Source organism: Mustela nigripes, chromosome 1 (assembly GCF_022355385.1).
Source record: "Mustela nigripes isolate SB6536 chromosome 1, MUSNIG.SB6536, whole genome shotgun sequence".
Lineage (NCBI taxonomy): Eukaryota > Metazoa > Chordata > Mammalia > Carnivora > Mustelidae > Mustela > Mustela nigripes.
This window is the reverse complement of record NC_081557.1, coordinates 34,950,502-34,969,757: the sequence shown is the minus strand read 5'-3', so window position 1 is coordinate 34,969,757 and position 19,256 is coordinate 34,950,502. Positions and strand designations below refer to the sequence as shown.

The window sequence follows — 19,256 nt, the reverse complement described above, 5'->3', positions numbered from 1 at the left end:
GCAGGGAAGATATTCAAATGAACATTATATTAATAATCAACCATATTTAGTTTTAAGATAAATTAGCAATATACTTATTTAACAGAGGCTTTGAAACAATTTAGGGTAATCAAATAATTTAATGCCCCCTTACTAAATTTACTAAAATCATATTTGTGTTTTTATGTTATATCAGATGTAAATTTGTTAAGTAAGCAAAAATGAAGAATATATAATCATACCCTAAATAAATTTAAAGGACATTGGTCCAAATGTCCTATTTATTTGGTATATTGATAATAGAAAATAGTGTACATGCCAATCAGAAAGAAGAAAATAACCCAAAGATGTAAAAGCAGTGCTAAGAAAATTCAGAAGAAAAAATTAGCATACAATATACAGGGGTATACTTTTCCGAATACTTTTTTTTCAAATAGCTTTTGGTAACTTTAATGAGTTTTCCATGTGGACATAAAGAAGAAATTAAACACAAAACTACACAACTAAGACATGGCTAATTATGATGAGCTCTTTGGAAAAGGTCCCAAGGTGTCATAATTAAAAGCTAAGCTATTTTTCATTCTTTCCCTGCCATGCCATAAATAAGAATTAAGAACGCCCAAGTTCACTAGTCCCACCTAATTTAGACTGTTATATATATATTCACCTCAGAGAAAATAAGTCTCTTACAAAATGCTACAATTTAAATTCAGTGTACGTGACCCTACCTTAGCATACCAGTAAATCACAAAGACCTATACGAAAGTACAAGTGGAGGCCTTCTCTAGAACTGTTGTCTGTAAAAGTTTAAGGGGTCTAACCTAAGAAAAGCTGAAATTTTCTTTTAATGATGTCTCAGAATATTATATTAAAAATTAAATACTACAATTTTAATTGTTCCAATATTTAAATTCTTCTTTAAACTTCAATATATCTATTTTCAATTCAATCTTTATAGTAGGAAAGAACAACAGCTAAGAAATTTTTAGAAGTCCAATTTTTCTCCAGTATATATTTGAATCTTCGGACTCAAGAGTAATAAACATTCCTGAGATTCAGTTAACTAATATCCTGTGTTCCAAGTTAGTTAAGCTTTGTTCAGTTGCTTTATGATTTCAATTTTTATTTTCTTTTTTGGGGGGGCTGCTTCTTATTAAAGAACTCAGCTGAGAGTTCTAAAGGGAACTTCTTTAAAGCATCATAACTAATTCAATATGACTAATAGGTTATGTTTTTAAACTGTTCTATAGAACTTTTGTATCTTTTTTCTTCCTTCCTAGCCTCAGAGCCTTTCTTTTTAATGGAGAGATTTCATCATATTTTTCATGTCATGGATCAACACTGCAACTGTCCAGCCTGCCAAAGCAGTGGTAAGGAAAATAATAGGTTAGGACCTTAAAAACCAGAGCCACAACTTCTCCAGCCTATGTGACCACCAAGCCCTTTTCAGAAAGTGATTATGTCACAGTCATGTAAGCTGCAAAATCTCAATAGGTGTGTTTAATTTGAAGAAATAAGTCATTAAACACCAGAAAACTTCCAAGCCAAATCAACAAAGAAGGCTTGTGGACTCGGAGAAAAGGTATTCAAAAAGTCATTAGAAAACATAAGAACCCAGATCAGAAAACTGAAGAGGGTGGATTTAGCATCCCTATTTGAGAGTGATCAAAAGCAGAGAGGGGCTGTTGCTGCTCCTACTGCTCTTGCTACTGTTTCATTATCATCATTGTGAAATAATAATTTCTATTTCATCCAAAAATTTTGAATCAGCCTAAGGGTTATTTTATGTTCATCTTATCCCTCAATAAAAAAGAAGTTAGGAGCATGCCAGCTCTACAGTTAGAAAAACTTAATTACAAATGTGAAGTCCAAAGACCTGTAACAAATAAAGAAAACTCAGAAATAACACACAGATCTAAAAATTTCCAGATACTGGCCTTTTTTGAAGACCATGCTTGCCAACTGGAAAAAAAGAAAGAAAGAAAGTTTTTTACAGTGAAAATATAAGATCTTATTAATTCATAGTACTGATCACCCATTCATACATTAATAAGTCACTAGCCTTAATTTTAATACTTAGTTGAAGTGAAGAAAAGCAGTAATGTGAAAAATTCCTCTACCTTAAAATGTACTCATAATGTTCCTGACCACAAAACTGAGCTAAGAAAGAGAAGTGTAGCAGTTAAGCTGCTGGCATAAAGCTACAATACATTCATGATCAGACATGGCCTTTCTAGGAGTCACAAAGACACAAATATGAGATTTTGAATGTCAGAACTATAGAATAATCAATAGTGGTATCAAATTTTTCTCATGTGTCCAATGATCCTCAGGATGTTACGTCAAATAACCTATTCTTAATCATCCTTTAAATCACAGCTCAAAGGCTACCTCCTACTAGAAGCTTTCCTATCCATAGGTACTTCTGCTCTTACACTTTTCTCCATTATAACAACTAGTACACTGCATAGAATTACCTATATTCATACCTCCTCATTGCATTTTCATCTTTGAAATCATATAATCAAGAGTTTCCCACCTTTTCCCAGCCAAAGATCCTTTCATTAATCTTCCCTGGTGAACTCCATATTTTAAGAGAGAGCTGCCTATAAAACTAGCCAAACTTATTATGTAAATCATTTTCTAATTTTTAGAAAATCAGAATATATAACTAATATTTAATGCTTCTGATCAGCAAAATATTATTCATTTATACATTGGTATATGGGAAATGCAGCATTCGTTTGGCTCTGGAAATAAGTATGAAGATAAAATAAATGAACATTGACATTACACAGAAGAGACTGGGAAAAAAAGAAAGAAGAAGGGCAAAAAAGCCAGCCCTAATTTATGACACACAAGCTTTGTTTGTAGTGAATAGTACCCTGAAGCAAAACCCAATTGAAACATTTATTTATATCAAGTAGGAAGTTAGACAGTATGACTGGTAAGGTTATCTACCCTGCATACCTTTTATTGAATGAGGCAACGAACCTGAAAGCACTTTGAAAACTGAGTTCTATAAAATGTAAGAGAATTAAAAATTAGCCTCTCATGACAAAGTTCTATTGATCACATAATTATTGTCAAGTAACCCTAATACCATTGTCCAGAACTGTTCTATGAACTTCTGTGCACAGTATCTTCAAACTGAATCTTCCCAATAACCCTATCACCTGGTAAGTTCTATCGCAATCAAGACTTAAAGAGGTTTCATAACTTTTCCAAGGTCATACAATTAATTTCGGAAAAAAGACTCCAAAGGAAAGATACAAGAAATAAAAATTCAAAGTTTAATATTGGTTTCCTCACATGTAGGTCTATCATTCAATAAAGAATAAAGGTTTCCTTTTCTTTTTTCTTTAAATGAATCCAAAAGAAAGCAGAGTAAGATGTGTATATTTGACACAAAGAACTTCCTGGTGTTAATCACTGAAGTACATGAACAAAGGAGATTATAAAATCCCATTCTTTGCAGGCCTTCAAAATAAAGAGAGCTTCTTAACTGATCAGAATGGAGAACGGGTGATCCATATACCCTCAGAGGATGCAGGATGACGGATGAAATCACCTTTCAAAATCTCTTAAGAGTCCTTAGAATTGGAATTTTCTCAAATTTGAGAGCTGGGCATCCAAATTCTGCATTTATCCCAAGTATGCCAGATTACTAATGAGTACTCCTTTCTAGGAGAATTGCAGATTACAGAGCAGCAAATTCAAGGAGAAAGGAAGGAATACATATTGTCTGTGTTTCATATAAAAATAAAAGAAACAACCGATGTAATTCACCAAAGATTTCATAGCGAGTACATAGAGAAGTTGAAATGGGAAGCCAGATCTGTATAATGATAAACACAGTACCACTTCAACAGTAATTTCAACAGATACTAAATATTTATTTTATACCAAGCCCTGAGCTTAGTGCTTTACATTCATTTATCTCATTTAAACCTCAAAACAATCCTATGACGTAGATATTATTATTACTCCCATTTTAAAGATGAAGAAATGGAGGGTTAGGGATTACACCATGGATATATTTGGGAGGTGGATGGGGTGGCTGACTTCTAAATAGAAGAAGTTCAATGCCCTCCGAGATAGCTAGAGATTATTTCTGAGGAAAAAAACAACACAACAACACTGCTGGTCTTTGATATTCTTTCCCAAGAAAGAATGATGAATTATTCTCTCCTAGTTAGAAGCATTCTTCTCCAGTCTACCAATGACCTTCTTAGCACCATGACAACTGCAGCTAAGTTTCCCCACCTACCAAATATCAAAAATCTTTAAAAGAAAGGAAAATCCTTAAAAAATAGACTTGTGACTTCAAAAATGCTCTTCAGGGTGCCTAGAACTTAGTAAGTGCTCAATCATGTTACCCAATGATCTGTTTCTAAAGTATGAAAGGAAACATTTGCAACCATGTCTCAGAATGAGTTCCATTTGAAATCTATGCTCCTTATAAAAAAAAAAGAAGAAGAAGAAGAAGAAAGAAAGAAAAAAAGAAAGAAAGAAAGAAAGAAAGAAAGAAAAAGAAAAAACCTGTTACATTTTCTTTTTCCACATATTGTGCTTGTGTAGTCGTGGAAAGTAAAGCATCTTTAATTTTCTTTGTCTACTTTTAAAGAACTACTTTTCAAAGAAGAGAAGAGATTGTGCTCAGTGAAGTCAAAATCACAAATAGCACTAAAGTCCCTTTTTGCATTTGAATGGATATATTAAGATAGACAATTCAATTCATCTCTTTAAGATGCCTAGAAACAACAAATTATTGAAGGCAGTAAGGATAATATATCATGTAAAGGGTTATCTTGTGAGATTTTTAGAAAAGAAAGAGATCAAGGGAAAACATGAAATGAGAGAATATAGAATATTTGCATAGATGCTAATATGTATATCACATAATGTAATTTGAATTTCCCTTATATTTACTAAGCTTATTTATACAGGTCAGCATTGAAGAGCACCAAATCAATATGCTTAAGTCATTTTGATTCAAAACAGTTTAAAACACAAAAACTGTTACAGAATTCCACAGTATTACATTAGGCTTCTTCAGTACAAGGTGCTTCAATCCAAAGAAATCTTTAAAAAGCTTTATAAACCAAGGGAGCTTAGTAAATAAAATATACCAGTGAGCTCCTTGTTACATGTGCCAGCATAGACCGTTCGTAGAGAAAAAGAGGGAAATAGAAAATCTAGAAAATTACAGAGCAGCAAATTCAAGCTAGTTACCAAAGATGCAAAATGTTCTGAAATATATACAATATTGGACTACCAATTGTTAGATTTGTCTAATTTCACTATTCAATCCCCAAATAATTACAGGTTAAGGTATTAACCCAGTTCTTTATAAATAAAGCCAAACAACTCCCTATAAATGCAAAAAGATAACTCTCTAGATAAATATAAAGATTTCTATAGCTTCAAATGATTGTTTTTCAGTTGAAGTAGTACAAAGAGAATGCCACTACACATTTTCATACCATTAAAAGATAAAGAAGAACATTACGGAATTCTTTAAACATTTCAAAAAGGAGTTTTTTCCATATTATATACTGTGCAGGTTAGGCAGGATTACTAACCATATCAGTATTATAAAGTAGAAATAACTGGACATTTGATTTTTAAATGTATTTTATTAGTTTATAATAGATAACAGCACCCACAATTAACCTCAGAAAATAATTCACATTATTCCTAAAGATGAAAGTTTTTTGAGTGAATAGTAAAATACGAGTAATACATAAGGGGTCTTAAAGGAGCAAGAAGAGATTCTGAATATAAACAAGGCATCCTTCTGGTAAAAGGAAATACAAACAACTAGAATAAAAATAGTTGATGCACAAAAGCCATAATGAGGGGGTAGCTCAGAAAATAACTTCTACTTTGAATGGTTTGGATGAAATACAAATTATCTACAGAAAAGTGTGGACTGGCATAAATGTTTGTACAAAATTATAAGTGTATTTCAAGAAGTATGCAAGAGGCAACCGCCTGCATGATGCACAAGGTCCCGGCGATGCTCTGCTTAAGTGCTAGTGCACAGAGTCCAAACCACTGCATTTTAATTACCAGGCAGCCTCAGATATATTGCCTTTGATATGGAAATGTTCTTGTTCTCTCATCTTCACATATGGTCTCATGCACAGAAATCTTTATCTGATTCATAAAAAATAAACTAGAATCCAATCTCAACACCTGACCTCAGTGCTTAGAAGTTTTTTACTAAGCATGGTGTCACTATAAAAAGAATGGCTAATATTGGTGTAAAGTTGGATATTTTGAGCAACGATATGAAGGATTTACAGTTAAGAACTGAATTGATACTGCTTCTCTGAGGTTTTAGGATTTCATGTTCCCTTTTTTGAGACTACCACAGATTTGAGGAAAAACAGACCGGTACCCTTTTTTGGATGTGAGAGAGTCGGTAGTAGATTTAAATGATAGTCCATCTTACAACCTCTACCCATATTCTTCAATTGATATTGTTATCCAAATTATGACAATGGATACTTCAAACTTGAAAAGCTCTATAGAAAACCATAACACAAAATAAATTATTTCCAGTTTGACTAAATGTCTAAACAAAATAATTACCTAAAAAGCTTTTACCCTCTTCCACAGAACAAGAAAAGTAAAAACACCCTTCCTATAAATGGATAAAGAATATATAATGAGAGGATGATGAAAGTTTCTGATATAACTCTTACCAAAACATTAGTTCTCAGATCACAGTTGAAGAATATCAGGCAAAAAAGGATATGCTATATATTTAAAATGCACTTACATGTAATAAAAATTGCTCTCCATAGGTATACCAGAACGCCAGCTTTTTTTTTTTTAACCTGAGTATGTTAAGATTCAGAACATAGTCTAATCAGTAGAAAAATGTGGAGCTAGGATGAAAACATAGGATGTTCAATATATTAAATTCTTTTTTAGGAAAACAAATAATAGGAGAAAGCCATATTTCTTAAACAATAAGCAATTCAAATGCAAAGACAGTCCATATCTTCCTCTAAAAGGCAATGAGTATTTGTTCACTTATTAGCAGATTCCTATAATAAAATCTGTTCTCACATACCCACATAACCTGATAATTCTGAAATAACCTAGATTAATTTTATTTAAAAAAAAAAACAGGAATATGACCCAACTAACTTCATAACAGCAGATAATACGCCCCATCTGCAAATCATCTTGCTGTATGTTATCTGTGTTTTATCATTTCTAGTACCTGTCTGTGCCTGATATGGGACTCTCAGACACATTAGCTGGATGGAATGTTTCACTTGACTTCAAAAACATCAACTGATATATATGCACCCCTAAACTATATTTAAACAAATAGCTCTTGGATCAAAGTTTTAGTTGTACCACACTACTCTTTTATATAATGCTGTTTGTAAATAGTAAAAAAGTGTGTAGCAATTGTCTCACAAGAGAATTATTTCAAACTTAGATATATAATCTAACAAAACTGGAAAGTACAGGAAATATTGAAAGGGTTAAAGCCAATGTATATTAAACCTTGTTAGAAGGAAAATTCATTTATTCCAGTACCTATTATATTAATTGAAAGGAAATTATTTAAAACATCACTAATTTCTTCAATACAAGATACAGCAATTTCATTAGGGGTCACCACCCAATAATTCCTAAAAGTCAAATAGAAACAGACATTAAAATCTCAATAATGACACCAAAATATATCATATATGTATTTAAAGTAATATACTTTAAGACTCTATAAAAGAAGGATTTGCTAAGTATGTTAATATATTTTAAATGTATCCTTACTTAAAAACAAAAAAACTCTGTTGCTTTCTGCTCCTAAAGAAAAAATATCCAACAGACAGCATAATATTCCTACTGAATGTCACCTCTTCAAGGTATTCAGTTAGTAAGTTCATTATAGAATAGAATCAGCTGAAGGTATAGATATAGATACTACTTTATTATTTAATATATTCTATACTTATCTTTATAGTATAATGCTGAGTGTTGTAGTTATACAATATAGTATTGTAGGAATTTGTATCATGTTCCATAATAATAAACTTATAAATATTTCTTCTTTTAAAAAAAAACATACAATCTAAGAGAAAGTTCCTTTTCATTACTTCTAAAACATAAACTAAGAACAATAAGCAGGATAAATTATAAATAAAAAATATATAGTTTTGCCACTATAAGTAAAGGAACATGGTGGGAAAGCAGAGAAGAAAGGAGGTGTTGGTGGTACATGAGAAAAGTGACAGGGGATGTCAGTTTGCCTAAGGAATTAATGACCTATCACTTGTCTAGACCCTGGTTTCTTACTGCCTTTGGTCATAAACTAGATCTAATATATGTGGTGCATACTTGCTTGCTTTCGGAGTCTGAAGGTTGTTTTTTTTTTTTTTCTTTTGGTTGTTTATTGTTGTTCTTGGTCTTGTTGTTCTTGTTGTTGTTTTAGAATAGGAATAGCCCCTCTTTATTTATGAGGTTTTCAAAAATGTAGGAGAAAAAAAATCTACATGTGCTCACATGTGTGTATTCCGGAAGATATTCTCTAAGTATATAGATAATTCATTTCTGATCTGGTAGAGTTTTTAAAAATTCAGTCATAAGTTTTCCTCTACCAAAAGAAAATGAAATACTTCACTGGTTCAATAAAAAGCAAACACAACCAAATAAACTGTGTCCCCCACCTCCCACCAGACAGGTGCCCTCTTGCTTCCATAGAAAAGGTAACACTATCCCACTAAACTTGTGCAAGATTTAGGATGTTTGCTTGTTTGTTTTAAAATAAAGAGAATTTTCTAGTAAGTATCAGACATAACTGAGTGGCACAGGAGCAAGGGGAGGAAGGAGACTAGTGAAAGTATCTAATGTTGAGGGTTGAATTCCACAGTTACTGCACAGGGTGAAAGAGGCAAGGTCATGTTCATGGTTATAGAAATCTGGTCTCCACTAGAGAGTATAGGCTACAGCTGACCTGAGGCTGGGGTCTGGGAAGCTAGGTAGGAAGTTCAAGCACTTCTGGGTACAGAGACAACAAGGCACTGCTCCTAAGAATCCCAGGCTGAACAAGAGTGATACAGGAAGAGCCAGCAGATCTTTCCAGGCTTGCCCCACAGTGAACACTAGCAACCCCAAGCGGCTAGGCCTGAAGGGGGAAAACAGAAGCTGCAATCTGGGCACAGAAAACTCTCAGACCTCTAGCGTGGGAGTAGGAGGAAGCACACAGACATGTGAAGAGTCCAAACTAGAAGCCTAAAGCCCCTACCCAAGCCAAGATACAATGTCAAGCCTGGGCTGGTCCTACAGGACTAGTGCAGCATAGAGGGGCACTAGCAGACCTCCCCCATGGAAGAGTTATGGAAAAGATGCATACTGCCAGATCTTACTCTGCATCTCCTTTTCTCATTCAGTCTGTAGCCTGCTGCTGGCATCCCATTTACCCCTCTAACAGCAATCCCCCCATCCCCAACTGAAAAAGAAAGAGAGGAAACAGGAGGAGATAGGGGAGAAAAAGAGGAGAGAAATCAAAGACATGACTACACTGTCACAGTCTTCCCTGGTGCCAGGGCCTTCCAGGGCTGTGCTGCTAGGTTTGGTCTTTCCTCGGGAATCCTGTAGCCCGGAACATATTAGAGTGGACCAGTTCCGCCAAGCCCGTGCCTATGGGCCTCAGGGAGGAGGTGCTGAGTGGGCAAGCTAATTATACTTGTGGCATTTGGGCAGGCGACCGTCCAGTGACACCTTACCTTATGAGGAAACGTCAACCCCAGCAACTGTTCAAAACAAAATGCCATCGCGGGATCAGCTTCGCCGGCTCTTGGCCGGTCCAGGATTGCTTTTCCCACAGCCTCTCGCACTTAGCGCAAAAATGTGGCCTGGGGAGGCCAGCTGTGGGCGGGCGGATGGCCCGGGGTGGGGGGGACAGGCGGGGCGGTCCTGGCCAGGTGTCCGTCCTGTCCCCCCTCTCCATGGACCAGCTTGCGGACCCGACCACTTGACCTTTTTATTCACCAAACCCACCTCCTAGAAATAGACTGGGCGGGGCTGTATCTGTTCTCCTTGGGACCGGGGGGGGGGGGGGGGGGGGGGGGGGGGGGGGGACCGGGGCATGTGACTATAAAGGGCAGAAGACAGGAGACCCTGGGGAGGCGGGGGAGAAGGGCACGCTCACATCCCGACTCCACTGGGCTGTTGTCTGGGCCACCCCGCCAGGGCCAAAAGCCTGGCCGCCGAGTACGCGCCGGGGTCCAGCGCCCCGGACAGGGACGTCATCCGAGAGCCCCACTGACAGTGCAGCTGGAGGTCCCGAGCCCAGCCCAGTTCGCCGCAGCCCCGGCTTCGGGCCATCTCGAGACCTAAACTTCAAGCCCTCAGAGGAGGTCACACACACAGAAGCAGCCGGGGACAGCCCATCTCGCTAACAGCCCAGCCCCGCCAGCACAGTCGAAGACTTATTTTTAGTCCCCAAATAGGGGCAGCACTCAATATCTGGTAATTCATACAAACAAACCTTTTCAAACTTGGTCAGCCTAAGAGAGCTTAAATAAAACTCAAAACACGCAGACAACAACCACCTTTTATCTGCTCGGAACACACCAATTCTCTTTTTATCTGAAAGCTCCGCAGAGCGCCCGGGAAACGGAGCTAATCTAGCCTCTGCAGCCGCGGGCCGCTCCTCCCGGAGCCAGAGCACAAACCCAGCAGCCTTAGCACAAGCCCCTTCCCTCCTCTGACGGGCCCTTTAAGGGAGAGGGAAGAAAGCAGCTCCCCCGGGAGTAACCAAGCTCGGGCTGGACCCCGGGCGGGTGGCAGCACCGCCCCCGGGCCTGGGCCGAGCCTCAGAGCCGCGGATCTCGGCCGGTCCGCGGAGAGGACTGCCTGCGGCAGGGCCTGGGCAGGGCGCCGAGGAGGACGGAGGGCGCCGGCAGGGCTCAGGGACCCGCGGTGGGAGAGCGCGGGGCGGGGAAGGTACGAGCCGGCGACCGTGCACCGGGCCGGCAGACTCCGAGGCCGAGCCCGCTCCGCGCAGGGCTGGGCGGCCCGTCACACACGCCCCCGCCGGCCCAGCACTGCTGCCCTAGAGTCCCTAGCAAAGAGGACCACAGATTAGCACTTGGGTTTCGGATTGTCTTGGAGTTCGGTTTGTTTATTCCTAAAAAGATCGTAAAAAGTCACCTCCAAAAATGGGGGAGGGGGAGGAAGGGCGAGAGCGGAGGGAACTGGAGGCGACTCGCGCAGGGTCCCGAGAAAGTTGCGGCGGAGCGGAGGTGGGGTGAGGGTGGGAGAAGGGAGCGGCCAGGTTTTCTAGCGATCCGGGTTTTCTTTATGAACTCCTCGCGCTGAACTTCACCCCGTAGGAGAGCGCCGCGAAGATCCTCGACTCTCGCCCGCCCTCGGCCAGCGTCAACCCCACAAATAGCCAAAGTTTTCAAACCAAAATGGGGGGTGGGGTGGGGAGGACGTTAAGAAACCCAGAGACCCAACTGGTCCTCCCGACCTCCCGCACCCCGACCGAGCCTGGCTAACACTGAAGCGCTCCGGAAAACTGCGGTGTCGCAGTCAGTCACACGGCGGATCAACACAACACTTTTCAAGAAAACAAAATATTCGCTGGGAAACTTACTTTGCATTTAGTCTCTATTCTTTGGGGGGATGCGGTTTAAGTCGGCTTGTAAAGGAAAGTTCGTTTTGTCCAGGTTGGATATTGTCTACTTATGGATCAGCCCTTGGGTGAGGGTTTATTTTAATTTATGGCTTATGCATTCTTTTAAGGTCGATTTACATGACCTCCGGCTACAACTAAGACAGCCGCGGAGGGCACTCCAGTCGTCAGTCGGCCAAACCCACAATTAAAACAGCCCTCCCCCTAGTCTTGGTGTGACTAGGACTCTCCCCGGGTAGGCTGGTCGCCTGCTTTTCTCTTTTATTCTCTCTCTTTATCTTCTTTCTTCACTTCTCCTTTTTCCTTCCTTCCTTCCTCCCTTCCTCCCTCCCTCCACCTTCCCTCCCTTCCTTCCTTCTTTATGTCTTTTTTTTAATATCATGAAATAAGATGTGATATCAGTTTGAAACTTTCAGTATAACTTTCTCTAAACCCAAGCCTGCAGCGATAACGAGATAGAACAGCGCTCACAAAGCCCTCAGGATGCTGCCCTCTTGTGGGTGCAGGGGGCATTACCACCCAGCGGTCCCATCTGAACCCTCAGAGCACACACGCATTTGCTTACACAGGAGAGAGAGAGAGAGAGAGAGAGAGAGAGAGAGAGAACTACACACGCAGGCACATAAGCTTCCTCTATCACACAGTTGCGCAAACTTCAATGAAATACCTACCTCAAACTTCACGGAGACTTACAAATTCATTCTCTAAGCCACCTGACTTCTTTTTCATATCACTCCCAGTTACACAGATTAGAACATCTATACGGGGAGGCGGAGGAGGAGGAATAAGGTGGGCCGAGAGGGCGGACAGATTTCCGGACGAATACTTAGGATGGCGATAACAGCTTTCTGTTGTCAAAGGTTGCGTTGTCTGTCTCTCTCTTCCCTGCCCTTTTTGCCTTAGTGTCCTACGCACAGTTATCTACAGCTACAACATGTGTTTTCTCGGAGTGGATTTTGGGGGTGGGGGGTGGCAAGAAAACCAGAAGCCCGCCACGCAGATCTGTCACCGCCTCCGGAACAAGGCACAACTCTCCGAGAGGGGGACGCATCCTGGGGATCCGCGCGTCCACCAGCGAGCGGCAGACGCTCGGGCCCCTTTCTCAGCCTCTACTCCCCCCTCTGCGTCGGCCCCGCGGAGCGCCCTCCTCCCGCTCCTCCTCCCCTCTCCCCTCCCCAGCCAAGTACGGAAACCCGCCCGGGCTGGGCAGCCGCCTCTCCGGCAACCCGCGCCCTCGCAAGGCTCCGCGCGCTCAGCTCGAGTCCCTCCGCCTGCCCTACCCCAGCCCCTCAGTCCCAGCTCCGGGAAACTAACCCCGAAGCGGCCCGGAAGGGCAGAAGCGGAAGGCACCGGGGGCCGGCGGCCCGACCCGGGGCGTCTGCCCCCTGCCCCCTCCGACTCCCCAACAGGTAGCTCACAAACGGGCCGCGCGCTCACGCTCTGCCTCCTTCGCTCTCTAGATCGCTCGCTCCGTCCCGGTTACCTGGGCGGGCTCCAGGATGGTACCGCACGGGAGGGCTCCTTGTGCGCTGCGCCGCGGGAGTAAACGGCATTAAAGAAAAAGGGAAAGATACAAATAAAAAAAAAAAAATTAAGGAAGGGGAGTCGATGCTAGGTCAATTAGCATAGCCCGGGGAGCAAGGGAGCAGAACCCCCCAGCGCTGCGGCCGGCACAACCCGTTAACTCAAGTCTGCGGGGGTGTCCCGCCCCGGGCGGGGGGAGCGCTGACCCGCAGAAGTTTGCCGCCGGGGTGCCAGGAGGTGCGCGCAGAGCGGGGTGACTAGGGGCTTCCCCCTTGAAACAAGTGAAGGCGATGGTTAGTGCTGTCAATCTTGGCAATCAGTGTGAGCGGCCATGTCGTAAGTATTCAAAGCATTTCCCGTCGTGCAACATCAGAAAGTGAGTGGCCAGGGCATTGATCTGAGCGAGGGAGAGGAGGCAGGGCTCCCCTCCCAGACAACACAGGCAAGATGAGACAAGAGGCGAGGGAGGCAGCGAGCCAGGCTGGGAAGCTGGGAGGGAGGGGGAGGGCCGGAGGAAGAAGAAGGAGGGAAGAGCGGGAGGCAAAGGCAAGAGAGAACCGGAGAGGGCAGAAATCGGCGTGAGCGGAGGTTGAAATTGGAGAAAGCGCCTGGGAAGAAAGAGTGAAGCAACTACTGGGAGAGAATTGGAAGGGGACAAAGAAGAGAGTTGGGGTCAGAGGAGAATAGAGACAAGTATTAGATGGGAGAGAGACTGGGTGAGGAGTAAGGGACCAAAGGGGGACTCTTAGGGCTGGGGCTGCTGGGAGGAGGAGTCAAGAGGAAGGCAAACACCAGTGGGGCAAAGGTAGACTACTGCAGAGGAAGAAAGCAAACTGGAGAAAAGGAAGAAGGCAAGTGGGAAAGGAAAATGTAGGGGTGCTAATTTGTGTTTTGAAAAAGTTATGTGACAGCGGAGGAATGGGCTGAATATTAATAAGTACTGAGATACACAAGTGGACCACAAAAGTGAGTCACAGGAGATAGAGTGAGAAAGGGAAGGACCAGGGCTGAAGCCGACCAGGAAGAGGGAATGATGGGTGAATATTAGGATGAATAATAAGAAGGATGAAAGAAAATGAAAAAGGAAGTGGTCAAAGAGAGATTTAAAAAGAGAGGCAGGAACCAGAAATAATGAAAACACACCAGTTAATAGAATCTCAGTAAATGGGGGAAGAGAATTTTATTTTAAAAGAAGGAAGAGGAGGAATCGGAGGAAAAGAAGAAAAAGCAATTGACATAGGAGATCTTTAATATATGTAGGTGGCATGTTCTGGAGACCATGTGAGTATGGAGTTTATGGGTTAAAATGGTTAGAAATAACAAGACACGTACAGACTACCAAAGAAAAATTATACCTTTACAGCAGTAAATAAAATAATTCCACATTTATTATCTGAATAAGTTTGTGATGTGTGAAAATGGGTGAATGATATATATGTATAACCTCAACTTTGTAGAGGAAAAGATCTAGAGCTACAATTTCAAGAGGGTGGCTTGGAAGTTGTAGAAGAGGAAAAGAGTTTCTGTCACCCTGAACAGCATGTAAAAATGCATGTAAGATATAGGAAATTATATAATAAAAGTCACCCCCCAAAAACCCACATAAATTGAAGATTCTCTTTGATGCCAGTGTAAGGTAGATAAAAGATTTGCAAGGGTACAGAATGGCCTAAAGGAGCAGAGACCTGGAAATTTATCTTAGTGCACACAAGCTGAGGGACCGAGAGGGGAAGGAATAATCTTAGTGTCAGTTAGTAGAGATGCAGAGTAAAAGAGATAGATGAGAAAACCAGCTCTGACAGCAGTAGACACAGTGTTCTCTGGAGGCAGAATGTACCAGGTGAAGTTGACCTGCCTTAACCCAGGCCCAAAAAACAGACTAGATTTCAGAAACTGAAGTTAGTGGAGAGTCAAAATTACATCAAAATTAAAAGCTGGAAGAGAGGTTCTGACATACCCACATAACTACTGCAGACATCTGTGGAAGAAAAGAAATCCTTACTATATAGCAACTGATACGAGATGACCACTTTGAGACACTTCATAAACAGGAACTTTGTGGAAGAAATATGCACCAGGAGAGATGGGACAGGAATTATGACTAAGTCAGAAAATTCAAGGCAATCTTAAGTTGCCAAGATTTTGAATAAGATTTCCCACTAATTGATTAAAATGATAAAGGGGAGAGAGCCTCACCTTCATTGCATTAACTTTTTAAAAAATGGAGAGAGTAACCAAACACAGAAAATGGAATGAGCTGAGATGTCAGTCATATATTGGCTTCTTAAAGTATATTTTATGTTTGGTTTCATATGAACTCAAGACAAGAGAGGAAAAAGAAACAAGGGTAAGGATGAGCTTCTTAGATCAGTGGGACAGAAGGAATAGCCAGATACTTCTATCCCAATAGGAAATAAGATGTTTGAGAACTGGGAGTTTGGGGACTATGAGTTAAAAATGTCTTGATGACTGTGGGCTGAAAAGACTACTAGTCTCCAACAAGAAATTTTGTGTTCCCATAGCCCACTGTGACTTTCAGGACTAGAAAGTCTACCTCCAGGAGCCAGAGCCTAGAGGCCATTAAAGAGGATGCCTAGCACCTTGCAGGCAGTTCCTCCCACCCTGTGGTTCCCAGAACTACTAGGCCTGCCCCTTGACCTTCAAGGCCCAAGGGACAAACCTAGACCAGTGCCTCTAGCCTAGACATGGGCCAAATCTTTCCTAGGGTTTGTTTTTTTTGTTTTGTTTTGATTTTGTAAATGAGAGAAGCCAGGCCCAGCGCTGTGTTCCAGAGTCTCACACTACTTAGCCGCCTGCCCCAGAACTCAACCATAGGGGCAAAAAAAAAAAAAAGAGAGAGAAAGAAAGAAAGAAAAAGAAAAAGAAAAATCTCCCCAAAGCCTAAAGAGGTCAAAATCGAATGACCTGTCCTAAATGTCTGCAGAGCTGGGGCAGAGAGATGAGGGGGTAGTTTCAGTCCCAAAGCCTGAATCCTCATGGAGGAGCCACCGAGGGAGGTAAAACATCCGGGACGGAAACGCTGGGATGTGACTGGGTCCCTCAGAGCTGCTGCGACAAGTCTGGTTTTTCAAGCACCAGCGCATCTCTCTCTCTTTAAAATTACACAGCATTTGGAGATCTGGTGGGTTCGACTGACCCCACCAACCAGATGCAGGCCACTGGCGGGAGGCAGAAAGTGGAGAAAGGCGACATTACCAAGATCTCCGGAGTCCAAGGCCCTAACTGGGCCGCGGTGGACCTTCCGGCTAGGAGCGGCAGGAACTCTCTTTAGATTTTACCTAATAAACTGATAACTAAAGTATATTGATAAGGCGGAAACCCGAAGCTGGTCACAACATTGATCCCTAAAGCTAAAAAACTAAAGTTTGGGGGCTCCGTGCTGCCCTTCAGGCTATGCATGGGATGACACGTGGCCCTGGGGGCGGGGGGGGGGGGGGGGGGCACCCTAAGGGTTTCCTTTCAAGCCTCCAGCACGACTGTACAGCGCTGGGGGCGAGCGGAAAGCGCTCCAGCGGGTTGAAGTGCCGGGCTCTCCACCTGGTCCGCACTGGCCTGCGGGCTCCAACAAGTCCCATAGGCAAAGTAGGACACCCAAGCACCTTTCGACCAGATCTTGGCGCACTCGCACTCAGGCTCACTTGCCCTGGGGGTCGGAGCTCTGCAGCGCAAGAACCCTGGGCGCTGAGCTAGGGGAACAAGGGAGGGGAAGGGGGGGGGGGGGGGAACGCGTGGAGGCTAACTTACCTGCCGCAGCTCTCGCTGCCTCGGTGCAGTCCCGGTGTCCCTGCGCACAGCAACCAGCTAAGGCAACACGGCTTTGCTAAGTTTGGCCTCGCACCTCCAGAGAAGAGGCGCGAACCCGCAAAGGCAAAGCGTGGGCAGTTCCTGGAGAAAGGTCCGCCTGAACTTGGGAAGGGCAACGCACTGAATTCTGCTAAAGAAGTTAATATTTAAAGCACCCACGCAAAAAATCATAATGACTGTTAAAACCTCGAATTCTCGCTGTGGAAGTCTCCTTACACCAGCCGGGCGAACAATTCGGAGCTACATCTTAAGGTCGCTAACTTCTTTCATGAAGGGCTTTACGGCTACTGTATAAATAGGACAAATATAAATGTCTTTACTTCCAAAACACGGGGAATGAGAACTTTACTGAAACGAAGAATAAGTGAAACAGTATAAAAACCCCAAAAGGAAGAGTTGAAAACTTTAATTAAAGCACGGAGAAAAGTTTTAGCAATTGGTTTTCTGAAACAGGGATAACACACATAACAGCACCTCGGTAGCCCCCTGCACTTCATTTAAGTTTGGTGTAACCAAATAACCCAAACTCCCAAATAACAGTGCCCTTGGGACTCTACCTCAAAGAGGTCGGAACTCGTGTTTCCACAACAAAAGCAGAAAACAAACTGTGAATAATGCTCTGTGTTCTTTAAGACATCATGTTATATAAAAGGACAAGGCATTTTCCCTGGACTTTAAGTGGCTAGACAATAACATGAAATTTCATTTGAATCTGCGCGTCGTCCTGTTGGAAAGACCACAGCGGTGGCAACAGTAGCAACAGCACCGTCACAAAGGAGGTGGGGGAAAGTGGTAAGAATGCATGAACTTTTTTCAGAGAAAAATAAAGATAAATCAAAAATAAGTTTTACAGACATGGCTTTCCTGGCTTAGGAAAGTTAATTTTTAAATGTGCTTCTGCTGTCTAAGGTGCAAAGCCGAGCGAGGGGAGTGCGTGGCTGGAATCTGCATGCTGATAAGAGAAGGCTGATGTACTTACAGTGACAGAGGGCAGGCTGCGGGAGAAAAGCTGTTTGTGTTAGCCTGCGAGTTACCCAGGGCTGCAGTGAGAGCAGAAGGGAGGAGTGGGAGTGCCAGTCTGCGTACACCTTCACCGCGTCTCATTACATCTGCCAGCCTCTCTCTCCCTCTCTCTTTCATTTCCACATTCCCTTTGTTCCTGAAAAAAAAATCTACACGTCACATCAGAGTCCCCAGATGCAGTCTACACCAAAGAAAAAAAATGAATAATTCAATCAAACTGTGCATAGTCTCTAAGGCAATAAATCTATTGCACTTAAAGAAACGAAGGGTAATTACCACCGTGGAATTAGAATAAGGCCAAAGACCCGAGATGTCGTTGAGTCTCTGGGTAAACTCCCCGGTCAAATAAAGTTCCATTTATTTAATCATTTTGACATCTCAAATGGAAAGTCAAAGAAAGATTTTTAACTTATTTTAGAAAGATATTCACTTCTTTTTAAACACATTTTAAAAGGAGGGGTGGGGGAGGGAGAAAAAGCCTAGGGCATACTACCCTACTCAAAAGGCTCCAGAGGCAGCAGCATAGACTAGGCACAGACACAAACCAAGACAATGTGTCCGTGGAGCCTGTCCAGGGTCCATTCCTCCCCCCTCACACACACACACACACACACACACACACACTCCACCCTCCTCCACTCCCCACTAGTCAGAAGAGGATCACCCTCCACTCTCACCCGCCGCCACCGCAGCTCAGCACGAGGGCAGCTGGAATCTGGGAACCTTACCTGAAGCACCAAGACCTAAGAGAAATCGCGCTTCCCTGCCACCAACACCCCATTCCAGCCCCATGCACCCCTCCAAAGTCCGGTAACCATCTACTTCTTCCATCTGCCTATAAGAAACTGTAAACGGGATTTTCCCCACACGATTGAATGGAAGCTCTGTACTGTACCGACTTCTGGATTTGCCCTGGGTTGAGTTTAGGGAATGTCTGGAAAGGGGAAAAAAAAAAAAAAAAAAAAAGGAGGAAAAAAGGAGGGGGGCAGCTAAGCCTTGTCCAAGTTAGTCAGAAGGCAGTGTTAGGCAGGAAAGAGGCTACGGAAGAAACAGCTGGGATGCAGACTGGCTATGGATATCTCAGTTCTAGGAACCGTGTCCTTTCGTCCCGGAGGTAAGACTTTGTGACTGTCGCACGTTTATTCTTTCGCTGTCTGTGCCTCTCTTCCCCACCCCCAAGGACCCCTCCCACTCGGGTCACCGGGCATGCACCCGTGAGGAGGGCACAGCACGA

General features: G+C 42.6%; 1 protein-coding gene and 1 long non-coding RNA gene across 2 annotated transcripts in view; one reads left to right on the top strand and one right to left on the bottom strand.

Moving 5' to 3' along the window:
* SOX6 (SRY-box transcription factor 6) overlaps nucleotides 1-13,668 on the bottom strand; it is a 596,201-nt gene extending 582,533 nt beyond the window's left edge. Inside the window, exon 1 of the mRNA XM_059407840.1 lies at nucleotides 13,134-13,668. The gene's annotated coding sequence lies outside the window, so the exon portion shown is untranslated. The remainder of the gene's footprint in view (nucleotides 1-13,133) is intronic.
* LOC132010847 (uncharacterized) lies at nucleotides 10,728-11,610 on the top strand. The gene is made up of 2 exons (XR_009402292.1): nucleotides 10,728-10,956; nucleotides 11,346-11,610. It is a non-coding gene; the product is annotated as an uncharacterized LOC132010847 (long non-coding RNA).
* Nucleotides 13,669-19,256: the final 5,588 nt, after the last annotated feature.